General features: G+C 42.0%; 2 pseudogenes; one reads left to right on the top strand and one right to left on the bottom strand.

Moving 5' to 3' along the window:
- The first annotated feature begins 431 nt into the window (after window positions 1-431).
- On the top strand, window positions 432-11,645 carry LOC120745187 (annotated as a pseudogene).
- Window positions 11,646-12,478: 833 nt separating this feature from the next.
- LOC120745186 lies at window positions 12,479-17,287 on the bottom strand (annotated as a pseudogene).
- Between the last annotated feature and the right edge of the window lie 625 nt (window positions 17,288-17,912).

Genomic DNA, 17,912 nt, shown 5'->3' with positions numbered 1-17,912 from the left:
TTGCAAGTGCGTATCTGACTTGTTGCTTCTTAGTTTAAATAAACCTGTAAAGTAGCTTATTTAGTATTCGACCCTCTGAGCAACAGTTCGACCGGAAGTAATCGTTAGCCTGTGTGTGTCACCTGTGACCCACCTCAATCTTTAACTTGTTCATTGTTAGCATGTACTAGTCTTGCAAATACCATGGGTTGATATTATGTGAATGAATGGGAATAATGGCTAAAAGTAATATAACCGACCTTTTTGTGTGTTTTCATAAGTCTCACTTGAATGTCATGTACATTTAGCTGTAGTAAATCAGATTAATGAAAAGTTGATCTCATAGCTGTTTGAATGGGTCCTTAAAGTAACCAACATCCAAGTCTCAGCTGGTTAAATATTACCCTCCATCTCTCAGTTCAAATCAGCTGTGACGTTTTGTGATCCCTCCCTGTAATCGCACTCTTGTGTTATCCTCCCCTCTCTCTGAAAAAGCGGAGAGCATGGGGAAGTAGAGAAAAAGTTGAGTCTTCTTTCGGCTGCAGTGAAACCGTATTAAACTTTAATTATGGCTTTGAACAGACGTCACTCTTACACTCCCAGGGTGAGTAACATGAGTACTTAACAGCAAATGATGCTGAAATTAATACAACAGTGATAATTTTTGATTAATCAATTTGAAAAGTAACAGTGAGTTATTGCATTATAATGCTAAGAAGTAAGGATTTGTGAGACTCACCATAATGTCAATGTGCAATCCATCCACATCTATTGGCTTCATCAGAGTTGATACGTATTTTTAGTAATTTATAAAAAAGTATAGACAGACCTGTCGATGAGAATAACATTATTGTCTTAATATTTACCACACAAGTAGATTTTTAAAAGGTCTGTCTGTCTAAAACCAATGAATCGGTAGGTGAATTATTTTCATTCGCCGTCTTGTTTTAGTGAGTATAATCCTCTGTCCCAGAAATATTAAACCTCTTCTGATTTATCCTGCCCTGTGGTTCAAACTAAGATAGCATGGATTCACATGCTTCTACATCTCTATAAAAGGATTAGACTCTTACCACAGTCCCAGTTTGTCTTCAATGTGTGCCTTTGTCTGAGCAAGGCAGAGATACTTTCTTGTTTATTGTAGTCCGCACCATATGACTGGCTGCAAGTATGCTTCTGTGCTGTGCAGCCTCAGGGCTGTTTTGTCATTGAATATTTTCGATTCCTAAGACTTGATGTTAAAGGCTAAAGCAAGGAGAGTGATGGTACTTTGGAATTCTTAAATATAAACAATAAATTCTCTAGTGTTTCATAACTTTGGCTTCCTTATTTATTGTCTCTTTCCTTCCACACATTGTACTCCTTATTTATTATTGTTTATCTACCCTTTCACCTCTTTCTCTTTACCTGTATCTTCAGCTGACCAGCCCACTGATCAGCAGAATGAGCAGCACAGGAACAGTGGAGAGTAGTAAACCTCCAAAGGTGGGTCCTTTTTCTATGCAGACATAACAAAGGAAGGAATAACATGGCTTATAACTCAAAGAATTTTTATCTACTTTTTGTCTCCCAGATTGGCTCTATAGTCAAGGTGACAGGAAAGGGTCAGCGCGGCACTGTTGCCTACATTGGCGCTACCCTCTTTGCTTCTGGGAAATGGGTGGGTGTCATACTGGATGAGCCAAAAGGCAAGAACGATGGCACCGTGCAGGGCAAACGCTACTTCACCTGTGAGGAAAATCACGGCATATTCGTCAGGCAGTCCCAGGTTAGTGACCTACCGGTGGGCACAAGAGGAACTGATGATGGTGTTATGGCATCAGCACTGAACTTTAAAGATCCAAACAGGCAGATGACATAATAAATGTACAAATGTGGCAGACTGACATCTTTTATTCTCAACTTTTCTTCTGTTTTGTGTCCATATTTGTTCATTATTCAAAATAAAGCTTTGTAATTTGTTTGTGTTTTTTCAAATGTTGTCCTGATTACACATTTTTGTTCCATTGTACAGATCCAGGTGGTAGGAGATGGCTCCAGTGCCACCTCACCAGATACCCCTGAGTCTGGAACAGCAAAGACACTTAAGCAAAAAGGTGAGCAAGGACCACAACTGATACTCGCGTTTCTAAAACATAATGCCTCAAAGTAAGTATTGATAACAAGAGTGTGCAATAAATTATTTTATTATTTTTTTCTAGACATTCCTGAAACTCTCAAAACAAGCAAACAGGTAGGCAAACACATTTTTGATCTCACTTTTTTTATTTGTCAATTAAGTAAAAATGCGACAAGTCGGTTACTTGGATTTTAATATTGGTGCATGTACTTTGGATTAAACAAACATCCAAATAACCCCTAAATTTAAAATTTTCATTGTGACAGTTGTTATTAAAAGGTGATCAGTTTGACCCCACTAGTTGTGACATTTGTTGCAGACCAGCCGTTTGTTGTTGTTTTTTAGTTTTGTTTTTTTTCCTCCTTTATGATGCGATGTTGTTTGTTTCGGCTCTCAGCTGCTGGGCTGAATTCTCATGTTTTGTTTTTCTGGATACCTCTTTCAGCAACCAGCGAGCATTAAAAAGTTAGAGCTATATTTAAATTCAGCACGTTTGCTTGGTCTGCGTTATACTCGTGCTAATGCAGCAGTTCATCTTTTTGCACTTAAGCTCTTTATCTGTTGACATTTGCACGGGTCATAAAGACATAACTTGTGATAGGTGCCATTTTCAGTGCATTCTCTTTTGGTTTCCCCACTTTACTTTCATTAAGCTTTTATTATTTATTATTCTGGTGAAGGCATGTCGTGTACATGCGTAGACGACAACACGGTGACAGTTTCAGGTTCTCCTGATGCTGTTCATGTCAGTTCTCTTTGTGTCATAATTCAATGAATTCTTTTTTTTTTTTTTTTTCAGTTTTACATTGTTGCATGATCTCAGTTTTTTTTTCTTGTCCCTGTGATCTCAAGATTAACTTTGCTCTTGATGATTTTAAATGGTGCATGCAGCTACACTATGTGGACAAAAGTACTGGGCCACCTACACATTACACCGACAGCAGCTGCTCGACCATGGAAACTGTGGAAACCCAGTTTGATGTTGATGCCGGAGAAAGTTTGGAACCTTGCAGTTTTAGAGTCGGTAGATAGTTTGTGGCTTTTATGCACTGTGTGTCTCAGCACTTGGCTCGCCTGCTCCTTAACTTTGGTGGTGTGCCAAGCTATGACTGAGTTGCTGAAGTTAATTTCAGAACATTTTCAGTTTTTGCAGATTTTCGAGGGAAGAAATTTCAGACTGACTTGTTGCAGTGGTGGCACCCTGTTACAGTATATGCTAAAATTCAGCAAGTGCTTTAGAATGACCCATTCCTTCATAAATGCTTGTAAAGGCAGGCTGCATGGCTGGGGACTTGAGTTAATACACCTGAATTCAAAGATTCATGGCCCAGTGCTTTTGACCATATGCTGTATTAAAGTAATGATCTGTGAATACAAAACTAACAGCAAATGCTTCTTACGTGCTTCTAATCTCTTATCTTGCTTTACCACTGGATGTATGTATATCTGTGTGCGTGCGTGTGTGCGTGCACGCATCTCCTCCAGTCCTCTGCCCGCCGCTTGGCAAAGGTGAGCTCGCCTATAGCAGAGTGGAGAGGACAAATGGAATGCAAATACATGAGTTAATTCTGAAAAGTTTGATTATTTTAATGTTTGAACAGTAGACTCTGGGACCATAAGAAGCAGATTTCTCCTCATGAAATACTTGACATTGAAAGAATTGTATGAGTAATAGTTACTTGAGGTGTGTGATCTTTCGTTGACTCAGGAGGGGCAGACTAAAAACAGGATGTTAATATCACTAACCTGGTTGTGTATGATAACATTAAGGGGTAGTACTAAAAGCTTTCGTTATTAATCTTCAGTCTAACCTGCATTTAGTTTAAGTAACTGCTCTGACACAGTTTCTGTGATCACACTGTGGCAGTGGAAAACGGGTCTCACATCAGCTACCTCCCTCCCCTCCCTCCTGGTCCGTCGCTCCAGCCTGTCGCTCAGGGTACGCTCCATCGTGTCATAGAGCTTCAGCTGACACCTCACAGGGAGAGGGGTGAAGCACATTACTGACGTTATGGCACAGGTGTATACTTGCAGGGTGGTGTCTCATGTAAGGGACACTGGGAGGTGATTATATTTGGTAATCATTGTATCACATTCATTTCACAGATGAATCTTCCAACGTCCACTGGGTTTATTGAAGGTTCTTGTTCACTGTGGTCCAAACTCCTGTTTTGATAGTTGGATTGTTTGCCGATGCTTTACAGCACACCTCTTCTTCTGTTTTTTGCCTGTTTTATTTTTAAACTTCTCCCGCTCGTCACATTCCTTTCATAATCTGCTTTCGTCAACAGGCATCTCGTGAGAGTCTCGGATCCTCTCTGTCTGGTGATGTCAGTGAGGCGGGCCTGTCCTCCCAGCAGGGTGCTCTGGGCGCCCCTGTCATACCTCAGCCCAGCGGGTCACCTGCAGCTGCAGCTGCTTCTGTTCCAGCTACTCTGAGCAAGGTAGGCCATTAACCTAAAGAAGAGGCTCTTCTTAGAGAAAGGAAAGAACTTTAATGAGGTTCATGTTCAATCCTCTCAGTTCTGTCAGCTCATCTCGTCTCCAATCATAAATAAGAAATAAAATAAAAAAATTAAAAATGAATTGATTTTTGTTGTATTTCATCCGTCTTATTATAACCAGGTGGAACCTGCCATATCCAAGCAGGTAGAGTTTCTTAATGGCTACATGCATGCTGATGATGCCTGGCATGTGTTTACTAACAACATCAGGGGGGAAAACTTATCCTCAGCAGACCTTCTCGATACTTATCCATGGTTTTCATGTCCTCACGGGGAATTTTCTGGTGATGACATCCTTACATCACTGTCTCTAAGGGAAATGATTGAACTGTAGGACTCTCTCCCTCTCTCTCTCTCTCTCTCTCTCTCTCTCTCTCTCTCTCTCTCTCTCTCTCTCTCTCTCTCTCTCTCTCTCTCTCTCTCTCTCTCTCTCTCTCTCTCTCTCTCTCTCTCTCTCTCTCTATCTCTCTCTCTCTCTCTCTCTCTCTCTCTCTCTCTCTCTCTCTAAAAATAAAATGGAATTTGGAGTAACATCGTATATGTTATACATCATGCGTCTGGGATTTTAGTGGTGGGACTTGATTAATATTTTGCTTTTTTTGGTCCCCTGGAGGAGAAACTGGAGACTTTGAAGATGAAGCGAACAGAAGACAAAGCCAAGCTTAAGGAACTGGAGAAACACAAGATCCAGTTGGAGCAGCTTCAGGAGTGGAAGAACAAGATGCAGGAGCAGCAGGCCGAGCTGCAGAAACAACTCAAAGAGGCCAAGAAGGTAGACTGGAATGGATGAACTTAAATAGTCATCGGTGCTACAGTGTGATGTCTTTTTTCTCAAGGTTTTGGGAATGAAGGAACAACCTCTTAACTCATCAGGCTTGCCAGTTTAATGCTTTATTTATACCTTCTTACTTCACAGGAAGCCAGGGAGGCACAGGAGGCCAAGGAGCGCTACATGGAGGAGATGTCTGACACGGCAGATGCCATAGAGATGGCCACGCTGGACAAAGAGATGGCAGAAGAGAGAGCAGAATCGCTCCAGGTTGAGGTGGATAGCCTGAAAGAGAAAGTGGAGGAGCTGTCAATGGACCTGGAGATCCTTAGGCATGAGATTTCAGAGAAAGGTGCGTTTGGGGAAAAAAAAAAGCAGCAGTTTATAATAACCACTGCTATTCAAGTCATCCACAAGGTCTTCTTATGTATTCTGTATCCATCTCATTTCTGCTCACTTCTCATCAAGTGCTGTCCACCTTTCTGTGCACTGTTTCCTCCTGCAGGCTCAGATGGAGCTGCCTCCAGTTACCAGGTCAAGCAGCTGGAGGAGCAGAACAGCAGACTCAAGGAGGCGCTGGTCAGGTCAGCAGCAAATACCTTTTTAAATGAAGGCATTTGCCTGCTCTTTGTTACACTGCGTACAGATAAATAAAAAAGAAATCACATTAACCTGCCTTAACTCGTAAAAAAGCAGTAAGAGAAGACAAGTCCTAAAAAAACAAATAAACAAACCAAAAAAACTCTTCTTTCTGGTTCCTCCTCAGGATGAGAGATCTGTCTGCTTCGGAGAAACAGGAACATGTGAAGCTTCAGAAGCAGACGGAGAAGAGAACGTGGAGCTGGAGACTCTGAGGACTCAGAAAGAAAAACTGCAGGAAGACGTCAAGCAGGCAGAGGCTACATCGATGAACTGAAGGAACAGGTAAAGGATGTATACATAAATACAGAAAGGCAATGGTTTATTTAGGTTCTACTGGTTCACAGTAGCTCATAATACATGGTAAAAAATATTTATTGAGACTAGTCATTGACAGCAAAGATGCATGTCCTTAATCTGAAAACTTGTGAGACTTATTTGTGGAAACTAAAGGTGTGTGTGCGTGTGCGTGTGCGTGCGTGCGTGCGTGCGTGCGTGCGTGCGTGCGTGCGTGTGTGTGTGTGTGTGTGTCAGGTGGATGCTGCTCTGGGCTCAGAGGAGATGGTGGAGACCCTGACGGAGAGGAACCTCGACCTTGAGGAGAAAGTCAGAGAGCTGAGAGAAACCGTGACTGATCTGGTCAGTGCAGCTGTATTTATAATAGATCTAATAGAATACAACTGACACTCCTTAAATCTCCAACATGACACATCCAGGACGAAGGTGTGAGGAAAAGGTTTGAATGAGATATTTATAGCAGACCAACCACTTTTTCTTTTTTCTTTTTGCATTAACAGGAAGCCATCAATGAGAGGAATGATGAGAATGCCAGAGAAACAGAGATGGAGCTGAGGGAACAGCTCGATCTGAGTGGGGCAAAGGTCAGAGAGGCAGACAAAAGGGTGGAAGCTGCCCAGGAGATTGTAGCTGATTACCAGCAGACCATCAACAAATACAGAGAACTCACTGGCTCACTTCAGGTAGGTGGATGGAGGGGTAATTCTGCAGGCCTGCAGTTCTATTGTCCTGATGCTGTAAAAGGTTTGTTTTATGCATTAGGAGGCCAACAGGGAGCTGATCAGTCAGCAGAATGCAAATGCAGAACAAGTTCAGCAACCACCTGCAGAGCTGTTTGACTTTAAGATCAAGTTTGCAGAGACCAAGGCTTACGCCAAGGTAAGAGAGCTCCATGGTGACATACAACCTCGGTGCCAGTGCTGTTGGTTTTCTTTATTTAAACAACTAACCTCACTCTTTGTCTCCAGGCCATTGAGATGGAGCTGAGGAAAATGGAAGTAGCTCAGTCGAACAGACAGGTGTCCCTCCTCACCTCCTTCATGCCAGACTCCTTCCTTCGCCATGGTGGGGACCATGACTGCATTCTGGTTCTCCTGCTTATACCTTGCAGATGAGCCTGGGAATGAGGCAGACACATGACAGGTTTGAATTCTTGTGCTCGATTTTAGAATTACCTGGTTGTAGTGCGTTTTTCAAAGAGCTTTCCCAAATCCTTACTCAGCTGTGTCTGTATGTGGTCGATATTTTCTTGTCCGAAGGCTGAACTCATCAGTAAACAGGCACAGGAGAAGTTTGACTTGAACGGGAACCCGGTGCAGGGAACAGGGCTCAGAGGGCCTCCGGGAGAACAGCGCAGCTTCGCTTCAGGACTGGTTTACTCCCTCAGCCTGCTGCAGGCCACCCTGCATAAATATGAACAGTAAATATCGCAGCTTTACCAATAAAGATGCAGGAATAAAATAGGTGAACATACCTTCATCACTGGGTCGATGTGTTTTACTCTTTTCCTTTTCCCTGCACTCGTTTAGGGCTCTGAACACCTGCAGCGTGGACGTTTTAAGCGCATGGGAACCCTTTACTCTGAAATGAGTTTCCATGAACGCTCTCTGGATTATTTCATAGATCTGCTTCATAAAGATCAGCTGGATGAGACCGTTCAGGTGGAACCTCTCACTAAGGCCATCAAGTACTATCAGGTAACGCAGGGATGTGTTTTACATTAAAACGTCACAACTGGAAATTTCAGTTGTCGTATAAATTGTTATAAACTCACTGACATCTACAGTTACACATGTTCATTATATCAAGTATCTGTTATATTGTCTTCCAGCAACTGTATAGTGTCCATCTAGCAGATCACACTGAAGACTGCACAGTGCAGCTGGCTGATCACATTAAGGTACATCAAGCATGTTTAAAAGCAAAGTTAAAAAGATTTCTACCGTTTCACTTGTAATGCAGGGCTATAAACCAGAAATAACACTATTATAAAAAAGTGTTATTTAATATGTCCAAAATGTATAAATCTGTAAGGAAAAAGAAGTGTCGGGTTTTCCTTTAAATGACACATGCCGCCTTTTCACCTCCAGTTTACTCAGAGTGCCTTGGACTGTATGGTAGTGGAGGTAGCTCGTCTGCGCGCCTTCCTGTCATCAGGACAGGAGAGCTCTGGTTTAGCAGTCCTTCTGAAGGACCTGGACACCTCCTGTTCTGATATCAGAAGATCCGCCGTCGCATGCCTGGAACAGATGTAGCTGGAGTCCCCGCTGCTCTCAGTTTTGGACCAGAGGTACGGAAACATGTCATACAAACTAACGCACCATTGCTGATTGGGATCTGTATAATTACAGCTGTACGCCTGACATGTCTCTCCTCATATGGCAGGTTTCAGAGACGCTGACCGAGTGCAGGCGTCAGTTGACCCGTGTGGTTGCGGTACTTTAAGAGGTAGCTGCAGCTGGAGCTCAGATGGTTCCTTCACTGGGAGAACAGGAAGGTCTCAATGCTCTTAAACTGGAGGATATTGCCTGCAAGGTTGTGGAGCAGGTACTTTCACATTTAACAGCTGCTCAGGCCTCTTAAAAGGCAAAAACCTCTTTTTTTTTTTTTTTTTTTTTTTTTTTGGGAAATGTAAGGACTTATAGTTCTAGTTAATTGGCACGCTTAGCACATCAGATGTTTGATCTTGTGTTCTGAGCATTTTGCACAACTTCAGTAGGTTGTGTATTAAGCACTGTTGATTTAATCTCTTGCTATTATCACAATCTGCTTTCTGTTCTCTAAGGTATATGGCTCCCATGGTGTAAATGGTCCAGAGTTAATGCGGCAGTCTTGCAGCTCTGTCATCACCACCATGAACAAGATGGCTACAGCCATGCAGGAAGGAGAGTATGATGCTGAAAAACCACAGGGAAAGGTATTTGTGTGGTTGAACAGTCTCACAGTACTCATTTCACATGGTGAAGTCCCCAGTTTGGGACTTTTCAGACTAATTCTCACTTCACCAATTAGACTCTTCCAGTGGAAATGAGAGCAGCCACAGTCAGGGCAGAAATGACTGACGCCGAAGGTCTGGGAGTCAAACTAGAAGACAGAGAAACCGTCATCAAGGAGCTCAAGAAGTCTCTCAAGATTAAGGTAACATGCTGAAGAAAGGTTGTGCAAAAGGACCTGCCACTTCGAAGTGAAAGGGACTGGAAAGATGAAAACTGAACAGACAGGTATAACAAGCATGGCACTGTATCTCCTTTTTATCTCAGGGTGAGGAGCTGAGTGAGGCCCATGTCCGCCTCAGCCTCTTGGAGAAGAAGCTGGACACCTCCACCAAAGATGCTGATGAATGTGTGGAGAAGATTCAGACAAAACTGGATGAGAACCTTGCCCTGCTGAAGAAGAAGTAAAGTAAGATTAATAAACAATGAAATTTTCCTCTCCATTTTCTTTATTATGGCGATGTTTTCCTCATTTGACCCTCCCCGTTACTCTTCTCTAGGGAGTTTGAGGAGACAATGGATGCTCTGCAGGCTGATATTGACCAGCTGGAGGCTGAGAAGGCAGAGCTGAAACAACGACTCAGTAACCAGTCAAAGATGACCATTGAAGGCCTGAGAGGTCCACCTGCCTCAGGAATTGCCTCCATCGTTCAGGGATCAGCAGGAGGTGAAGTTCCCACTTCTTATTTATGCTCATTTCTTCTCAGCAGCTGAATTGATGGTGTTTTATATTTGATGGTGGTTTATATTAATGTCACATGTAATTGTTCTAACCAGAGAAAAGCAATTGCAATTAACTGGATTTTATAAGAAGTCTTGCAAAAATTGAGTATATTCTATTACAGTGAAACTTTTCCTACCAGACTTTAACTAATGAAAGTGAGGCGAATCGGCACCATCTAAGGAGAACCACAAGGTGTCGTTGTTTCCACAATCATTTTATTTTTCCCCATCAGGTCTGCCTCCCTCTATGGGAGGGCCAATGCAGGTGGTGGACTCTCCTCTCCTCAGGCAGCAGATTGAGGCCCAGAGGCTGGCTATTAAACACCTTAAGAATGAAAACAACAGACTCAAGGTATGCTAGATTCAAGCGTGTGTATGTGTGTGAATTTACAGAAGCCGTCTTGATTTCATCATTTTTTTCTATATTTGTCACGCTTAAATGTTTCAGATCATCAAGTAAATGGTAATAAAAGACAAAAAATAACCAGAGTATAAACAAAATGTTTTTAAATTACATTTTTTAAATGTTTTAAAAAAACAAAAACAATTTCTTTGTCTAATATTAACTTGTTTGATAATCTGAAACATTTTTAACAAATATGCAAAAAAAGGAATTTAAAAAAATAGGGAAGATACTTCTTGTGTGTGTGTGTGTGTGTGTGTGTGTGTGTGTGTGTGTGTGTGTGTGTGTATTTATATCAAAACAAAACTATAATAATAAACTACATAACTTACAGGCAGAGAAAATGAGAGCCAGCTAGCCTCCCTGCCGCCGCTCCGCCCTGCTAAACTCCCACAAGTGTCTAAAGAAAGAGCCTCCAGAGGGACTAAACACAGGGATATACAGAAGGACTGACCAGCTGCTGGCAACCCTGCTCAAGCTGAGTGCCGAGGTTAAAGTGGTGGACATCACTGGAAAGACGGCAGGTATGTGGACACAGAGGTTTTAAAGTATTTTCATATTTGGAAGAAGACTTTTGTGAGTTTGCTAATGCATTGAGCAATTATTTTATAACTCCTTCATTTCTTACAGTTAGTGCAAGCGCTCAGCTCCTGGAGCAGACAGCTCGTCTGCAGAACCTCAGTGATGCTCTGGATAAACTCAAGGTGCCGCTTCAAAAAATAGTTTCTATTACACAATCCTTATGTTGTCTTGTTATCTGACAGCAGTGCAAAAGCAAGCAGTCTGACCAAGTCTCCTGTTTCAGGGTGAGGTAGCCGAACATGTGGTCTCATATCAGCCTGGAGCAAAGGCTTCTTCTGACTTTGCCACATTCCCAGTCACCTCTTTTACTAAGGTATTACTATAGTAGTATAAAAGAATATAAATGATTCATGTTATACAACAGTGGAAAATATATTTCATGTGCATATTTTTTGTTTCCTAGGCCAAGGAAGAGAAGCAGGGAGACACTGTATTCATTGGCCATGTTGCGGTTCCTGTCCACGGGTGCATGGAATCGCAACGTGGCCAATGAATAAAGTCCACCGTCTCGTCCTATCAAAGCAGCAGTTGCAGCAAGTGCACAGTCTCCTCATGGTTTAGAGCAGTAGGATCACACAGAGTACCTTCTTATTCCAGCTAACACTTCAGCATTCCTCCTATTTGTCTTTTTCACTTTTCTCAGGAACTGTTTCCACTTATAGCACTAATATTATAGACCCAGAGAAGTTGTCTTTATAAAAGTGATTGTTTTTCTGAATTTCAAGGACTCCCGAATTTGTTAAGGTGTCATGATTTCATTATTGAAGAAGTTCTGTACCAATGTTCACTCGTGCAAATGGGAAGAACTACAAAGCAATTTTTACCTGCATTTGCAATGAATGAGGTTTTTTTTTTTTTTTTTTTGTATTTGTGCAAGTCGGACAATAAAGATAGCAGCCCAATTCTGAGCAAGAAATACTCAATGTACGTTTACGTTTATATTACAGTGTAAACTTTCACTATATGATAAAGTGCCAGCTGGACAGTTTGTCTGCTTATTTTGGTTTCAACCTACATTAACTTAAGACGTACTCACCAAGAAAGTGTGTGAAACATTATTCAAAGGAGTTTTGCAGACACAACCACATTAACTATAGCTGTTAATATAAGTGTTCAGGGTTTAACCCCCCCCCACCCACCAATTCTATACTATATCCAACCTGTGAGAAATGTGAAGAGACAAGAAGAATAATGATACACATTTTAGCAATAACAGTCAACACTTTAATTTTAACTTTAGAGCACAAAATACAAACTTTGAAATCTGAAATTTAAAATGTCTTGTTGGTGACAGAAAGATTGAATTTAGACAACTAAGAAAATGTGTAATAAGGGTAAACTATTGTATATGTACAAAAAAAAAGATGCTTCTTATTAGTAGATGTAAAACACAGGACTGCAGTTAAAATGAAAAATGTCCTGATGATACAGATGAATAGATACTCGCGAATAGAATTTGGACGCGTCTGCTGCTTGTAAAAACACCTATTCAGTAGTAGCCGCCATGGTAGCCATAGTAAAGGGTCTGTGTTGGGTGTACGGGGCATAGTGGTGTCTGGCGTGCCTGCTTCTCATCACATGCTGATGATTGTACTCCTGGTAGGGCTCAAAGCGGTGCAGAGGCCTGTAGTCAAAACCTGCAGGACAACAGGACATGTTATTATCTGGAGCCGACATGGTAGCTTCAAGTTATCACATCTTTGCACAGGTGAAAAAGCTAATCAGCAACTAATCAAAAGACATCGATACCTGAGTTTAAAGCAACTATTTTGACAGCAGAGTGAATTCCAGCATGGGTTGTCTATCTTTTCATTCCATTACAAGTATGTCCACATTCCACTCTATGCACACTTACCATTTCTAGTCTCTCTGTACTGATTTCTCTGTGGTGAGGTTTTGGTGGGAGTGCAGCTCTCTGCGTTCCAGCAGATTCTAGGTGACACATCTGTGGCCCTGGGTTTCAAGTTCAAGTAGTTAGTGGGGAGTGAATCGCTGAAGAACTCTGCCCGGCAGCCATTGTAAGGGTATCTCTGACAAGCGCCAGTCTGTGAAACAGAGACAGCAGAAAAAGGGTCACTTTTAAAAGGAGCATTCTGTGTATTGATGCATTCAGTCTGCAAGGCTGTAGTCATTCCTTTGATTGTTTTTTAGATATTTGTTTTGTATCAACCTACAATCAACACTGATAAAATCTACTGCAACAGTTTCTCCGTGCAGAAACACCTTAAAGACCGGGAATGAGTAGCAGTCTTTCCTATTTCTAATAACTGGTAGGACATTACTAGTACTTTGACACACTAATAAAAACAGCTGAGAAGCTGCTGCAAAAATTAAAACTGTCAAGCTACATCTGCACATAACATGGGTACTTTTGAGACAGGTTTTTCTGCATTCATCTTGAAAAATATCTACGCCCACATAAAAACACACAAGACGCCCTGAAGCGATGTCAAGAACTTGCCAAAACAATGTGCGACGAAACAACCCTGACCATAGAGAAATCTGCTTAACTTGCCCACACATAAATACACAAGTTGTTGTTCTGGTGATGACAGTACCTCTTAAGCCTTTTATGGCTGAGGGGTAAAAAGCCACGTCCACTTAAATACCCACATACATGTTGTCAGAGCTTCAATTTGCTGTTGCTTCTTTACTACAAGATTCTCAGTAATACTACGGTCATTATCCAAACTTTGTAAACAATAAGTCTGTGTTCAAGGTCTCTGCAAAGTTTGCATAAACGTCTTACTTGTGTGTTTTGGAGCACTGTTATAGGTTGGCTGTTCCTCAGCAACCTCCGTGTGATCTACACCCAAAAAAAGGGAGAAAAAAGGTGAAGTTCAAACCCTGCAGAAAGCTTAGACACCAACAAACCACATTTTATCCTAGAAGTGCAAAATATTTTCCTGCATGTACGTGCGACTCCTGACTTCCTTTCACCATACAGTCACAGGACAGGGCAATATCACACCCAGGCCTCTGCAGCGTGCTGTAACAGAAGAGAAGTTATCTTGCGATGAGCAACTGCGTTCCAGTGGACTCTGTCCTTCATTCGATGGTTGCAGTGAGAATCTGAACTGGAAATGGAGGTCCAACACATCCATCCCATAGACATCGGCCAGAGTTCCACTGTAGAAGTTGGCTTCAATCACATCGTAGCGCAACTGGGGTGCCTTGTGCTCAATCTGAGGCAAATAAGGGGGAAGGCAAAGCTTTAAGGCTCAAAACAGAAGATGGTAAAATAAAAAAAATTAATATGCAGAGCTATTGCTCTGCATTATTTAATTTATAAATTAATAATTTTAAATAATTAATAATTAAATAATCTTTTAAATACTTAATTTATAAAGTAAGTATTTAAAAAAAACTCAAAAAAACTACAGATCGCACCATAATATATTTATTAAAATTTATAAAGAAATTTAGGCATCCCCACTTTGACACAGTAGCATCTGCTGTAATAGTTACACCTCTGATGAAGTCTCAAAAGCTTTATTTTGATACCAAGATTGCAATTACAACTCTGAATAAACAAAGAAATACTGACATATCCTATACTATTAATTTTGGGCATGTTATTTCAAATAGAAATGACCCTTGGGGTTTCAGATGTTAATGCTATTCGATTTCTGCTGTTACTCAGCCTCTAAAAGCACTTGGCTGAGAGGACAGTGGCATCACATTATCCACTACAGGCACATGGCTTATGCAAATTTTTTAGATCAGCTTTCCCCAGATGACAAGAGACTTTTGACATGCAATGTGTTTAACACGATCAGATTAGTGTTAAATCATAATATAAATGGGACTTGCTAACGGACCTCAGGCACCAGGAAACCGCCTTTGATCCTCTCTCCTAAGGGCATGGTGAGGTTCCACACAACCAGCCTTTCCTCTGGCAGAGCCTCACGCAGCTCGTCGAAGAACCTATGAAGGTTCTCCTTGTAGTCATCAACCCAGCTGCAACTGTATCTAGAACACCCAGTGCAGACATAAACAGGAAGAACAAAAATCACTACAGTGGGAGGAATTCAATTGGGAAAACAAAACGTTGTGCTATGATTCTTCTGAACTGATAGATGCACACAAAAAACTCCATCACTCTCACTTCTGACTCATCTCACATTATCTCTTTAATGAAATCAAATCAACAGCCTTATTAATAGTTACGCAATATACTCACCTTGAAATATCCCAAACACAGGAGTTAACAAAAACCACATCTGGTTTCAAACCATGGCGGAAGTCCTCCAGGATGCTCTTCATGTAGCGAGAATAGATACGCGTCACGAAGTAAAAACGGACCAGATGGTGGGCGGACTGAAACTGTCGAACTTCCTTGTACTCTGTGCCGTTGTGCATTTGACCCAGACAGCCCCCTTCCACCAGGCAGTCCTGTTCGAAGCTCATCTCACCCTAAAGAAGTGTGAGGACAACACAAACGAGGAGGTGAACAGATATAAAGCACGTCATTCAAATACACCCATTTTTTTACATTACAATTTAAATGACACCAGTGGCATGATTACAAACTTTATATTGCATAAGTTAGCTGAGGTTTTAACTGGTAGCATGCACATGATTATACACCCTGCACGCTTTTTTGTATCAGTGTATAAAACTGGTAAATTTTAGCCCTTGCCTTGCTCTGCAGTTGTCTCAAGGAAAGATTTTCTCTTTTTGTACCAGCAGAACAAGATCCTTGTACACTGCCCGCTGAACTGAGGAAGAAATAAAATGATAGATTAGAAGTAGTCCCCATAGATTAGTACATTACATTATACAGATTCGATAGTAGTCCTTTCATTGGGCACACCTTTCCAAGTGCACTTTAATATTTAATTCATCACTTAGCAGAAAATGGGCTGGTTTTAGCATTTTAGAAATTGCTGATAAACTGAACTTGATTAACCATCTATTTGAGCCAGAGAATGGTTTAGAAAGGGAAAAATATATACAAGACTTCTGGATAAAAATGTCTTGATGACAGCAGTTGACACTGGGGCACAGGATACATTGAATAGGGTCAGAATTTAGGGCTTAGAACATTGAGTTTTCATAGGGTTAACAACATGAAAACATGGATCCATCCTGGATTGGGTGAACAATTTAACTTGCATGTAACATTGAGAACCGCATGTCTTGGCGAAAAAAAAGCGTTTTTGTACAACTTCATATAAATTGCTGTAAATTCTTAGAGACTCAGACAAACATGTTTCTGGCTTTATCTTATAGAACTCCATATCCCCGTGCTGGGCAACACAGGTTTTGCAGCCGTTTGAGCTAAGATTTTAAAATTATTCACATAATGAAAACCTATACTTTGTTTCAGGCGAGTTTCCCATTCAAATGCATGTAACAGTGAAAATCGCATTGTGTTGGCGAAATAAAGCGTTTTATTGAAACTTCATATAAAACGCTGCTAACTTTCTTGATAGAGGACTCGACAACATGTTCATGGCTTTACATATTATAGGAAATCAATATCCCGTGCTGGGGCAAACAGGTTTTTGCCAAGCCGATTCTCACTGTTACATGCATTTGAATGGGAAACTCGCCTGAAACAAAGTATAGGTTTTCATTATGTGAATAATTTTAAAATCTTAGCTCAAACAGCTGCAAAACCTGTTTGCCCAGCACGGGGACATTGAGTTCTATAAGATAAAGCCATAAACATGTGTGTCTGAGTCTTCTATCAAAAGTTACAGCAAGCTTGGCATTTCACCAGGGCTTGTGTTGCTGGCTGATGCGATCCACAATACACAAGGGCCTGTGCTACTGGCTGAGGACATTCACATTACACCAGGGCCCTTGGTGCTGGCTAATACCATCCACATTTCACCTGGGACAGTGTTGGTAGATAAGGCCATCCACATTACAACAGGGCCTGTGCTACTGAATGTGGCCATCCACTTATACCACAGCTAGTGCTCCCTCTGAGGCCCACTTCACGACAGCAGGGCCTGCGCTGCTGTCTGAGGCCACCTATATTTCACGAGGGCTTGCTGTTGCTGGCTGATGCGATCCACAATACACAAGGGCCTGTGCTACTGGCTGATACCATCCCCATTAAACCTTGGCCAGTGGTGTTGGCTGAGGACATTCACATTACGCCAGGGCCTGTGGTGTTGGCCAATACCATCCACATTTCACCAGGGCCAGTGTTGTTGCCTGAGGAAATACACATTACACCAGGGACAGTGCTTCCTGTGAGACCATCTTCACCACAACAGGGCCTGTGCTACTGGCTGAGGCAGACTACATTTCACCAGAACGCATGTTGCCGGCTGTGGCCATCTACATTTCACCAGGGCCTGGCTGCTGTCTGAGGCCATCCACATTACACCATGGCCTGTGCTTCCTGTGAGGCCATCTTCACAACACTAGGGCCTGTACTGTTGGATGAGGCCATCCTCATTACACCAGGTACAGTTCTTCTTGTGTGGCAATCATCACCAAACCAGGGCCTGTGGTGCTGGATTAGGCCATCAACATTTCACCAGGGATTGTGTTGCTGGCTGATGCGTTCCACAAAACACAAGGGCCTTTACTACTGGCTGAGGATATTCACATTACACCAGGGCCTGTGGTAGTGGCCAATATAATCCACATTTCACCAGGGCCACTGTTGTTGGCTGAGGCCATACACATTACACAAGGGACAGTGCTTCCTGTGAGGCCATCTTCACCACACCAGGGCCTCTGCTGCTCATTGATGCCATCCACATTACACCTGGGCCTGTGGTGCTGACCGATATCATGCACATTTCACCAGGGTGTGTGGTGCTGACCAATACCATCCATAGTTCACCAGCGACAGAGTTGTTAGTTGAGGCCATCCACATTACACCAGGGCCTGTGCTACTGGCTGAGGACATTCACATTACACCAGGGCCTGTGGTGC

This window comes from Simochromis diagramma, unplaced genomic scaffold (assembly GCF_900408965.1).
Source record: "Simochromis diagramma unplaced genomic scaffold, fSimDia1.1 OVJJ01000588.1, whole genome shotgun sequence".
NCBI classification, from domain to species: domain Eukaryota; kingdom Metazoa; phylum Chordata; class Actinopteri; order Cichliformes; family Cichlidae; genus Simochromis; species Simochromis diagramma.
The sequence above is the reverse complement of the archived record's forward strand: the minus strand, read 5'-3'. Positions and strand labels throughout refer to the sequence as shown.